Raw genomic sequence first — 13,730 nt, forward strand, 5'->3', positions numbered from 1 at the left:
TTCAGTCATTTTTCAGTTGCATCTGACTGTTACTCCTCTATTTGGGACTTTCTTGGCAAATATTTGTGGTTTGTCATTTCCTTCTCCAGTTCATTTTATACATGAGAAAACTGAGGCAAACTGGGTTAAGTTACTTACATGGACTCCCACAGCTAATAAGTGTCTGAGACCAGACTGGAACTCAGAAAGATGGGTTTTCATGATTCTAGACCTGGAATTCTATCCACAGTATCACCTAGCTGCCCTCTACTGTAGTACTATAGTACTGTAGTATAAATTTCACTAGAGAGTAATTCTCATGTCCTAGCACATCAATATAATCTATACTCAAGAAAAAACTCAGTTTCTTTGAAAAATGAAACTATTTATGACAGTGAGAACTAGATCATTACTTGAAACATTTAAATTTTTTTCCAGAGAGACAAAATGGTAAACTAACCATCCTGCCATCTTATTTCTAAGATCTCAAAAGAATAAAATACCTCAAAGGGGCTAATTCAAGGAACCTACTATTTATGTTTAAATATGGATAGCAAAATGGTGAATCCCTAAGATATTGTCTAATATCTAACATGACATGAACTCACATGCCATTTCCATATTTTTGCTTTGGGAACAATCAATACTATCATTGTTTTTCAGGAAAGCATTTTCCTGTGGTTTCTCTCCTGCCTCTGACTTCATCCTTTAACTGTTAAGCTCTCTTTAACTACTATAGTGAAAGTTTTAAGGGTAGTTTCTCTCTCTGTCTCTTGGTCTCTGTCTCTCTGTCTCATTCTCTGTGCATCTGTCCCAAACTCCTCTTCTGCTCAATGCCAGTTCACATCTGTGTGTATTCCAGGGCAACCTATGTGTCTCTGAAGCCTCATCTTCACTCCTTGCTCCCAACCTCAAGAAATCTTACTAGCTTTTCATCCCTGATGTAGTTAAGTTATGTCTGCAACTGTATGAATATCCTTTTATATTCATAGACACTTTGGGATGCTTTGCTCTAAAAAGAAAGTAAATCTCCTATCTGTGTAGCTGTCAGAAATAAATTTTGAAAAACTTGCCTGCTAGCCAAAGTGGGTTCTTTTTTTGTGCCATGACACTCCTTAAGTGAAAGTTTATAGAATCACACACTTTTAGAAATGGAAGAGACCATAGAGGCCATATCTTCTCATTTTGCAGATGAGGAAACTGATTCTGAAAGATGTTAGACTCCCTAAGTCACACAGCTAAAAAGGGATGGAGCCAGGACTTACACTCAGGTTTTGATTTCTGGAGCAGAGGATTTTCTTCCTCACAAAGCTGCATCATTGGAATTTGAGAGGTAAGGCTGTGAATGGGGTCATTTTGGCAAGTAGTTGCTATAGCCTCCAAGTAAAAGATCAGACTATCTTACAAAGGTTTAGAAGGTAACTTTTTTCAATCTCATAAAAAATAAAGATATACAATCTCATGTCCCTTTAGGATTTTTTTAAATATGAAGGTTATGTTATCCACTTTATGGCAAGTAGTGGCTATGTTTTATTGTTCACTGCCAGCAACAAGATGTGACAATCAGATAAGAAGATAAATAATTGCGAAGCAGCTGTATCATAGTATATAATTATTTTTCTCCTTCAAAATCTAAAAAGGGAAACTATTAAAATGAATGAAATATGCATCATACTTCCAGCAAATATATTACATTACTTAATTAGCTGTATTTTGTGACCTGAATATTTTTCACAAACACAGACATTAGAAAAACACCCAACCTCAAGTTTTTTTCTGCCCTTTACTGGATTGGTCCAGAACCTTACCAGTCTGTGTTACAATGGCAGGCACTCTATTACATAAAAGTAGCATTACCTTGCAGTCTTTAATTCACTGCAGCAAACATTTTTTTTTTACTATAATTTTCAAAATGCTCTAGGAGCAGCTAAGTGGCTTAGTGGATAGAATGACAAACCTTGAGTCAGGAAGACTTATTTTCTTGTATTCAGATCTAGCTTCATATACTTCCTAACTGTTTGACCCTGGGCAAGGCATGTAGCTATTTGCCTCTGCTCCTCATCTGTAAAATGATTTGGAGAAACTGGCAAATCACTCAAACATCTTTGCCAAGAAAACCGCCAAGGGAGTTATGAAGAATTGAACGTGACTGAAACAACTGAATTACAATAACAACAACACACAATGTTTCAAGGTTTATGAAGCACTTTACAAATTTTATCTCGTTTTATCCTCACAACAACTATCGAAGTTGGGCGTTATTTTATTTTCATTTGACAGCTGAGAAAACTGAGACCCACAGATGTAGAATAAGTTGACTGAGGTCACAGAGCTAGTTTCATTTGCTGAAGATCCGTAAAGAACAAACACAAAGAGATGAAGGCAGCCACATGCTCATGGATGCCAAGGCAAGGTGGCTCCCTAATCTCAGGAACAGGTCAAAGTATAGCCAAATCCTAGCTAAAGCCTGCCCTTCTCCAAGAAACTGTTTCTGGTTCCTAGATTCTAGTACCTCCTTTCTTCCATTTCTTATTTTTTGTGTACATAGCTTGATTATACTTAGCTACTTGCATATTGTCTCCTGAATTAGAGAGTGTACTTTTTAATGACAATGACTATCTTTTGCCTTTCTTTGTATCCCAAACACTTAACACAAGTGTCTACTCATAGTAGGGTCAATTCAAATTCAAATAATTTATTAAGCACCTACAATAGGCTAGACTCTGTAACAAGCATTAGAAATGCAAATAAAAAAGAGACAGTCTTCGCCCTCAAGGAATCTTACAATCTAATAGAGGGCAACAAAATAAAAATCATTAAAAAATAAATTAATTAAAAAATAATAAAATATCTAGCACACAAAAGGAAGCTGAAAAGGAGAGGAGGACAAAGGGTTACCTGGCATGGAGGCATGCTGTTCCATTGTGCTTAATAAATGCTTATTGATTTACTGAGATGAGGGAAGATTGTATCCCTTCTTAGCACTCTGGATTATTCTTACCATCCATCCACTCTGTTCCTACTTAACAGAATAGGAGGAAGTCATACTACTGAGTCAATGAGCACATATTTATGTTACTTAATCTTAATTGTAAGGGAAGTCTTTTCCCTCATTAATTGACTATTCAGCTCCCCAAGGAGGCTCCTCCAATTCTTCCATTTTTTCAAGCTTCCTTCTTATTGTCTTAAATTTTCTGTCCTTTTTGCTTTGGGGGTGTATATCTGTGTGTGTGTGTGTGTGTGTGTGTGTGTGTGTGTGTGTGTGTGTGTGTGTAGGAGAGAGAGGGGGGGAGAGGGCAAGGGAGAGGGAGAGGGAGGGAAAAATAGAGAAAGAGACCTCTAAAGCTATATCTTCCACATCTGACCCTGATTTTTTTATTTGAGAAGTCATCATTTTATTTTATGCCTTCATTGCCTCTATATTGATCTCCTAAATGGTGTCCCTAATTCAATTGCCTCCCCTACCTAATTATTGTTCCAAACAAATAGAAGAGCTAACTTCGTCACTCTGTAACTCAGTAAGCTCTTTGGCTCCATATTGTTAGGATAAAGTAGAAACTCTCTTTGGATTTTAAAGCCATTCATGTCTTGGCTCCAGTCTATCCTTCCAAAAATATTAGTTACTACTTTACCAATGCTATGGTCCAACCAAAGTGGCTTTATTTCACACATCACACTCCATTTCCATTGTTAGTGGTTTTGGGCTAGTGGACTTTGATACCTAGAATGCACTTCCTTTTCACCTCTACCTCACAGAATCTCTCCCTTTCTTCGAGATGTAGCTCAAGAACCATTTTATAAAAGGAGCATTTCCTGTCCCACCCACCTAACTCTTAGAAAATGAATTTGAAATAAAGAGAAAACTAGCATCAAGAAAACTGAATAAAAGACAGAGGAGAATGGAAAGAGTTTTGATGATGGTTTGAAATGAGGTGTCATTATGTGAGAAGAAAGAAAAAAAGGCATATATTAAAGTGTTGTGGAGTTAGATAAAAGTTCTAAATCTAGGTTCCTGCTTCTAAGGGAGGGGGGGAGCCAAGGTGGTAGAATAAAGTACTCAGTTGAGCTTTCTCAAATTCCCCACCAAAATTTTTAAAAAGACAATCTTGAATCAAATTCCAGAGGGGCAGGACAAACAAAAGATCAGTGAGACATTTTTCCAGCTCAAAATAATTTAGGTGCTTGGAAAAATAAAACTGTGAAATGGTGATAAAGGCTGACCTGGAGCCTATGTGGCTGAAACATCAGCAAAAAAAGAAGCAACATTTTCATGAGTCAGAGATGGTAAGATGATCTGGCAACTGGTCAGAGAATGATTACATGGTACTCTATGCTAGAACTGGATGTAGGACCATATGATGTTTGGCAAATCCATTGCCTATACCCATTTATGGTTCATAGCTCAAGAATGGAGAATAATATTTTCAGCCAAGAGATAGAGGGAGACTTGAAGAGCAGTACCATTTTTGGTCAGAAGCATTCAGGGACCATGAGAAACAGCATTACTTGTTTACAAGGGAACTTAAAGAACAGTATTATTTCCAGTCTCAAGAGGTCAGGGGTCCTTTCTTAGGTTTGAAGCAGAATATACACTAGTAGAACATCGATCACACTTCTCTCCAGATCACACAACCTTGGAAACACTGAAGATTTCCAACCCCCCCGGAACTAGATTTGAAAATAGCATTGTGGAAATAAACAAACAAGCAAAGATGAAACTTGAGAAAATGTCCCATTCTCCTCCATGCTGGGAACAAAATCTAAAGTTAGCAAACAGTTCAAAATTAAGAAATGGGGGAGGGAGATGAGGAAATAACAACAAAAAGAATTTAACCATAAAAGATAACATATTGGTAAAATAAAATTACTGAAGATAATAAGATCTTTTTTTTAAACCCTTAACTTCTGTGTATTGGCTCCTAAATGGAAGAGTAGTAAGGGTGGGCAATGGGGGTCAAGTGACTTGCCCAGGGTCACACAGCCAGGAAGTGTCTGAGGCCGGGTTTGAACCTAGGACCTCCCGTCTCTAGGCCTGACTCAATCCACTGAGCTACCCAGCTGCCCAATAATAAGATCTTAAAGAAAGATTTGGCTAAATGAAAAGGGAGGTAGAAAAACTCATTGAAGAAAAAGGCCCTTATTTAATGTCATTTAAAAACTTTTCAAAATGAATATTATATACTTTGGGTGTATGAGACAGAAAAATAGAAGGAAAAAGAGTATAGGAGAGAGGGACAGAAAGACAGACAGAAAGAGAGAGAGAGAGAGATACCTGTTTTGTTTACACATACTAATTATGCTCAGAAGAATTGATAAGGCTATAAAGAACCTAATTGCTTTGCCAGTTATAACCTTCAGGAGATGACACATCTATTAGTGACTTGCTCATCCTTACAAAGCCAGTATGTATCAGAGGTGAGAGTTGAACCCAGATCTTCCTGACTCTTAGATAACTCCATGTCCACTATACCTCATGGTTTGGCATTGAAGGAAACAAAGTAAAAAAAAAGAATTCCTTATTTTTGGAGTTTAAAATGAAGAGATAATTCAAAAGTGTTCATCTGTAAAAGAATACCCTTGAATTAAAAGTCATGATCCTACTTTAAGCAATTTTTTTCATGGGGCTGGGGTGGGTACTGGTCTGGGTTTGGAATCAGTAAGACTTAGAAAGTCTTGTTCTGAAATTTACTGTGTACTAGTGAAATAATTTAACTTCTCTCCTTTAGAAGACACTCTAAGATTATAAGTTTTTTTCAGATCTGCATTACATCAGTTTCCTTACTAGATGTTTCTCACATCAGTGAAATTACAGTTCTGACAAAATTTTGTTGATTCTGCTGCTGCCAATACATTATTACTTACATATTATCAGATGGGGGCAGATCATATTTGGAATCTAAGGACCTGGCTTTGGCTCATAAATCTACTTCTTTCTATCAGTATGACCCAGGCAAGTCACTAAAACTACTTGGGTCTCAGTTTCTTCATCTGTAAAAATGAGAATTATTGAATTTGATATGCCTCAAGGTCATTTTTGGCACTTAAATTACTACTTAACAATTTTACATATACTAAGTAGCTCCTGAGATAAAAATAACTATACTTGATATATAATTATTAATAACTCTATGTGATAAGCAAGATGCTGATTCCATTCATTAACTCTATGAAGAGGAATCCATTGCTTCAAGAGCATGAGTTGAATCACAGGTCAGTAGAATCAGAAATGAGGAAAAGAGAGAAAAAGAAAGAACACAGAAAATAATTATTAATTGTGCATTATTTTAATAGTTATTCTGTTGGAATAACATTATAACAGATGACTGCTTTTTATTCTTATTAAGATTTTATTGCGTTTCTGGGAAGATGGCAGCTTAGACAGAGCAAAACTTCAGACATCCATATTCTTCTGCACCGAGATAAAAGGCAAAGAGCTTCCAGAGGAAAGAAAACCAAATCTAAAAACAGGATAGAGCTGGGGGATCCTACTGCTGGACAGCTCAAGAGGTATGCCAAGAAAAGAAGGCCTGAATTCCTGAAATTTGGATTTGAGGTTAAGGAAGAAGGGGAATCCCAGGACCCCTACCTATGTGCTGTGCAGAGTCTCCAGCGGCTCCTGGAATATCTGGGTGGGCAAACATATTAGTCCTGAGAAAGAGCCTTGCTGGCACAGGGCTCAGGACACTGAACACAGAAACAGGGAGGCAACTAAAGTAGAAATGCAGAGAGGGCACCCTAGAAACAGTGAAATAGCTCCATCTTGCACCCACCTTCTATCAAGGTTTCAGACTCCACACATCAAGCTCTACAGATCAACCTTCCCTGGATTAATTCCATCAATAAAACAGATAAGAAGTCTTCATAAGGCAGGGAAACTCCAACACCCCTCCTCCATAGACTGCAGAGAATATAGTTACAAACTTCTTTTGCCAGCTGAGGAAGATCTTACATCAAAGTGCATTAAAATGATCTGCTTAACCTAATCAGCCAGCAGAGCAGAAAAGGCACAGAAGGGAAAGAAGGAAGAACTATGTGTAAACAGCAGAAAAAAAATACAATTGACAGCTTCTTTCCAGGAAGTGAGCAAAGAGCAAATGAAATAGAAGAAGATCAAGGAAATCCAAGCAAAACCAAAGACATTACAGTGAATTGGATGTAGGCTTTGGAAGATTTCAAAATTCAATAAACACAAGAACTTAAAATTCAATTAATTCAAGAATTCAAAAAAAAATCAAGAGAGACTGAAGACAATTGTAAAAAAGGAAATATATGAACTAAAACATGAAAATAGTGTCTTGAAAACCAAAATTGACCAGCTTGAAAATGAAACAAAGAAGGAAAAATATGACCTACAAAGAAAATCAGACCAGAAGAAGAAGGATGACTGAAAAGCCAGGGATGAAATTCAGTCTTTAATAATCAGAATCCAATGACTAGAAGTAAATGACTTCACAAGGCAGCAAGAATATATAATACAAAATCAAAAGAATGAAAGAATTGAGGAAAATATGAAACACCTCATTGACAAAATAACTGATCTTGAAAATAGATCCAGGAGAGAAAATTTGAGAATTATTGGTATACCAGAACATCATGACAAAAGGAAAAGCCTGGACATCATCCTATAGGAAATTTTTCAAGAAAACTGCCCTGACATTCTTGAACAAGAGGGAAAAGGAGACATTGATAGAATCCACAGATCACCTCCTACATTTAATACACAACTGACAACTCCCAGGAATATTATAGCCAAATTCAATAACTACCAAACCAAGGAAAAAATATTACAAGCTGTTAAAAAGAAGTCATTTAGATACCAGGGAACCACAGTTAGGATAACACAGGATCTGGCTGCATCTACATTGAAGGACTGGAAGGCATGGAACATAAAATTCTGGAAAGCAAGGGAACTGGGTCTACAACCAAAAATCAACTATCCAGCAAAACTGACTATATTCTTGCAGGGGAAAGTATGGTCATTTAATAAAATTGAAGACTTCAAAGCATTCATAAGGAAAAAACCTGACTTAAACAGAGAATTTGCTATCCATACACAGAATTCAAGAGAATCAACTAACAGTAATTAAGAGAGGGGAAAAAAACAAAAAAACAAACAAACAAAAAAACAGTAACCTTTTGTTTAAGGGACCCAATAATTTCAAATGATTTGTATCCCTATAAGAAAAGATGATATTAGTAACTCTTAAAAAGATTATTATCTTTCACTAAATTATTTTGGAGAATCATATTATTTAATTTCCAATTAGTTTTTGGTTTGCCTCTCCATGTATTTTTACTAATAACTATTTTTATTGCATTATGACCTGAGAAGGTTACATTTATTATTTCTGCTTTTTTGCATTTGTTTGCGATGTTTCTGTGCCCTATTACATGGTCTATCTTTGTGAATGTTCCATGTGCTGCTGAAAAGAAGGTATATTCCTTTTTGTCTCTATTTTTCTCCAAATATCTATTAACTTAAATTTTTCTAGGGTTTTATTCACCTCTCTTATCTCTTTCTAATTTATTTTTTGGTTTGACTTATCTAGATCTGATAGGGGTAGGTTCAGTTCCCCCACTAGTATGGTTTTGCTATCTATTTCATCCACTAGCTTCTCCTTTAGAAATTTGGAAGCTATTCCATTTGGTGCATACATATTGAGTCATTGTTTATACTGCCTTTTATTAGGATGTAGTAACCTTCCCTATCTCATTTAACCTTATCTATTTTTACTTTGGCTCTGTCAGAGATCATGATAGCCACCCTTGCTTTCTTTTTCTCATTTGGAGCCCAAAAGATTTTGCTCCATCCTCTCATTTTCATTCTATGTCTGTCTGTCTGTCTAATATGTGTTTCTTGTAAACAACATATGGTTGGGTTTTGGTTTCTAATCCACTCTGCTATTTGCTTCCGTTTTATGGGTGAATTCATCCCATTCGCATTCAGAGTTATAATTATCAATTCTGCATTCCCAGACATTTTGATTCTCTCTCCTAGTCCTGTCCTTTCTTCTTTCACTGTTTCCTTCTATACCAGTGTTTTGTTTTTAATCAGTTCCTATAATCCCCTCCCATCCCTTGTTGTATTTAATTTCAATTTCATTGAAGACAATGACAATGAGGAGACATCTTACCCAAACTTATGGGGTGCAGCCAAAGCAGTTATAAGGGGAAAATTGATTTCACTGAGTGCATATATTAACAAATTAGGGAGGGCAGAGGTTAATGAATTGGGCATGCAACTCAAAAAACTAGAAAATGAACAAATTAAAAATCCTCAGATGAAAACTAAATTAGAAATACTAAAAATCAAAGGAGAAATTAATAAAATTGAAAGTAAAAGAACTATTGAATTAATAAATAAGACCAGAAGCTGGTATTTTGAAAAAAAAACAGATAAAATAGACAAAGTACTGGTTAATCTAATTAAAAAAAGGAAAGAAGAAAACCAAATAAATAGTATCAAAGATGAAAAAGGAGACCTCACCTCTAATGAAGAGGAAGCTAAGGCAATCATTAAAAACTATTTTGCCCAATTACATAACAACAAATTTAGTAATTTAGGTGATACGGATGAATAGTTGCAAAAATATAAATTGCCTAGATTAACAAACAGACCATTAAAGAACTCCCTAAGAAAAAATCGCCAGGGCCTGATGGATTCACAAGTGAATTCTATCAAACATTCAAAGAACAATTAATCCCAATACCATACAAATTATTTGATATAATAAGCAAAGAAAGAGTCTTACCAAACTCCTTTTTTGACACAAATATGGTACTGATTCCAAAGTCAGGCAGATCAAAAACAGAGAAAGAAAATTACAGACCAATCTCCTTAATGAATATAGATGCAAAAATCTTAAATAGAATACTAGCAAAAAGATTCCAGCGAGTGATCAAGAGAGTTATTCATCATGATCAGGTGGGATTTATACCAGGAATGCAAGGATGGTAAAATATTAGGAAAACCATGCACATAATTGACCATATCAACAATCTAATAAACAAAAACCACATGATTATCTCAATAGATGCTGAAAAATACTTTGACAAAATACAACACCCATTCCTACTGAAAACACTAGAAAGAACAGGAATAGAAGGTTCTTTCCAAAAAATAATGAACAGTATATATCTTAAACCATCAACAAACATCATATGCAATGGGGATAAATTAGAAGCCTTTCCAATAAGATCAGGTGTCAAACAAGGATGCCCATTATCACCTCTTTTATTTAACATTTGTAAGAGAGAAATTTATGTATTTTATAGATATATATTTAAAATGTGGCCGCCAGGAATCAACAGTTCAGATTGATTATGTAATTAAATCAGACCCAAATCAGCCATCGGGTTAAGGCAGTTTATTTACAATCAAGAAGGTAAAAGTATAGGAATAAAGAGAAAGGGAGAGGCTAGTCCAGGCCTGCGAATTCCTGGACTAGAGAGAAGGTTAAAAGGCTAAATAAATGAAGCTGCAAGCTTCAAGGCCTCGCAACCAGATAGGCTAGTGCCTATTTAAGGCAGAGTTTGGAAGCAGTCAGCCTAACTTACCCATGTGACAATACAGAGTGTAAGCATTCTGTGGTCTCAGGAGAGGTCCTTCAGCCCCAAGTTCAGAGCTGGAACTGCCTCCATAGGAAATAACCAACTTACTTAAAGAGATAGTGTCTTTCGTCACTTCCCGTGGGTCTACCTCTAATTCAAGTGGACAAATGGCAGCCTCTACACTGATTTGGACTGCCCAAAGGGCAGTCCCTTGTTCTTGATTTGTTACTTATTGTCACGTGTGGGTAACTCGTCTCCCCTCCCCACTAAGGAAGGTGAGGAATTACATCATTTCTATGCCTAGGTTAAGTAAGAGTTTAACTATGAATGGCTAGAGCTCATTCTATTTACACAATCCCCCCTGATGATCATATTGGGTGCCTAGTCACCCCAAGTGATCATTTTACACAAACATCTTATACCCACGAAGGTCTTCTAACTACAATAGTTAGAGATAAGGAGGAAATGGAAAAGAGAGAAAGCAAAACCAATGTTTTGTTAAGTGCATTGACAAGAAACCAATTGGGGGCAGTCCCCTATTGGTATAACATGTACAATTAAAGTAGCTGTTCAAAACCCATCAGTCCATTCATTAATACCCAGAGTTCATTCTGGATTGCTCGATGCAACAAACCCCATCAGTTCAATCAATTGCAACCCAAAGTTCATTCTGGATCTCTTGATTAAATGTAGGTTCTTCAGGCATCTCTCTGCAAACAGTTCATTCTCTGGATTAAGGAATCAGCAAGTTTCTTTCCCTGAGAATTTTTCTCAAACAAAATCAAAAATTAAATCTTGGGTATAATAAAATACAATAAAATCTTGGATTTTATAAAAATACAATCCCCCCTGACATGGGTATGTAGAAAGAAATACCCAGATCAGCTCAAGACATATAGTTGAGTCATGGGGTTGTATGAGTAAATTCAAAAGAAAAAGAAGAAAGAAAAAATATAAAAAAATCAAATAGAAGAAAATTGAAACTTTGGAAAAAGAAAAGCATTGAAATTAAAATCAAAATATCAAAGCTATGTATATAAAGTTTTGAATAAACAAAATAAATTTATAACAGGCCCTTGTATTAGGGTCCTATCAATTATAATTCCCATCCTACTAGTCTGTAGGACACAATGCAGTAATACTGCACTTACCCATTTGCAGCTAAGACTACAGGAAGTTGCCATTCTATAAGAGAGAAAAAAGGACCAGATTTATATGCAAGGGAAATGTCTGTCATTCCCTTCACTCTCAGGAATATATGGATGAGCCAGATGATAGCCAATCTACGGTACCTGACTGGCAGTGTAGTTCAGAGAGTCCTACGCCTTAACATATGTTAAGCATCGCAGCTTCGATTCTTACACTGAGTTCAAGTCCTTAGTGTTGGCGTGGGAGTACCTCAATCCCACTTGTATATGTATGACGTCTTTGACCTTGGGCTCCTTGGCACTGTGCAGATGTTCTCATCAATCCCATTGGATTGGTCGGTTGGTCTCCATGACCTTGTGCTTTCTTAGCACTATTAACGGCTCATGTGTTCCCTTTTCCTGGAATTAGACAGAAGCATTAATCACAGTCTCATAACATTTAACAATATATAGCAAGTTCCCAAAGTCTAAACCTTGTGAGTAAGCAGTAATATTACAGCAAATGTATATATATATTAAAATTATAGCATTGCAAAGAATAATGAAAAAAATTAAGTGATTATATGTACTCAAGTACAAGAAATGAGAAAAAAACAAAAAATATCAATTATTCTATTAAAAGATATTAGGAAAATCAATAAGAAAAATTAAAATAAAATCAGGGAAAGAATTAAGACAAACCAATGATTCCAAAATTAGCATCCATTAGTCTATGAACTGTTATCTCCAATGCAGGTAACAGGAAACAGTCAATCAGGTTCAATAGAAGATGCCCTCTTTACATGTGAGCAATGAATCCAGGAGTCTTTTTCTCCAATCTTCATAGCTGTTGCGGTGGTTAATAAAATTTCAAACAGGCCATCCCATGAAGGCTGGGTTGCCCCAGTGCGCTGGAAGTTCTTTATATATACTTTGTCTCCTGGGTTCAGGTTGTGAAGTGAAAAGTCTATTGGTCCTGCTTGTATTGCAGTTCCAGATTCATGCTGCAATTCCTGTATATAGGAAGCAATAGACGTATCTCCTACTAATAGTGATGTATATGCAGGAGAAAAAGGCTTAGCCTGTATAGGAGGATGTCCAAAAAGCATCTCATATGGTGAGATGTGCAGATCTCCCCTAGGCCTGCTTCTAAGATAAAATAGAGCTAGAGGGAGAATTTCAGGCCATTTTAGATGTGTCTCAGTACATAATTTGCCAATCATAGTATTAAGTTCTCTGTTCATCCGTTCAACTTGGCCTGAGCTCTGGGGGTGATATGGTACATGGAATTTGGGTGTTATCCCCAAACATGAATATATTTTAGATAAAACTGAATCAGTAAAGTGACTCCCTCTGTCCAAGTCAATACGTGCAGGCAGACCAAAACGAGGAATGATTTCTTTTAAAAACACCTTGGCAACAAAGGCCGATGTGGTTCGGGCAGTAGGAAATGCTTCCCGCCACCTGGTCAGTTGATCCACTATGACCAGACAGAATTTATATTGCCCAGCCTTTGGCATTGTTATGAAATCAATTTGTAGGTGCTCAAAAAAGGTGTGTAAGCCAATGGACGCCCACCAAAAGCCTTGCCACGAAAGGCGTGTTGGTTATATGCTTGGCAGGTAGGGCAAGCTGCACACACTTTATAGGCTATAGTGGTTATGCCAGGAGCTATCCATACTCTCTTCATACTCTCTTTTTTTTTAAACCCTTGTACTTCGGTGTATTGTCTCATAGGTGGAAGAGTGGTAAGGGTGGGCAATGGGGGTCAAGTGATTTGCCCAGGGTCACACAGCTGGGAAGTGGCTGAGGCCGGGTTTGAACCTAGGACCTCCTGTCTCTAGGCCTGACTCTCACTCCACTGAGCTACGCAGCTGCCCCCCTATCCATACTCTCTTAACAGAGTCCACGATGCCCTGGGTACCAAAATGACCATTTTTATGAATAGATTGGCAAATTTGGCAATAAAAGTATCTAGGGAGCAGGGGTTTTCCTTCAGAGGACACCCATACTCCATTTATCTGTTTAGCTTTAAATTTCTGCTTCCATTTTGTTACTTCCTTCTCATCATAA

This window comes from Gracilinanus agilis, chromosome 1, assembly GCF_016433145.1.
Source record: "Gracilinanus agilis isolate LMUSP501 chromosome 1, AgileGrace, whole genome shotgun sequence".
Classification (NCBI taxonomy): Eukaryota; Metazoa; Chordata; class Mammalia; order Didelphimorphia; family Didelphidae; genus Gracilinanus; species Gracilinanus agilis.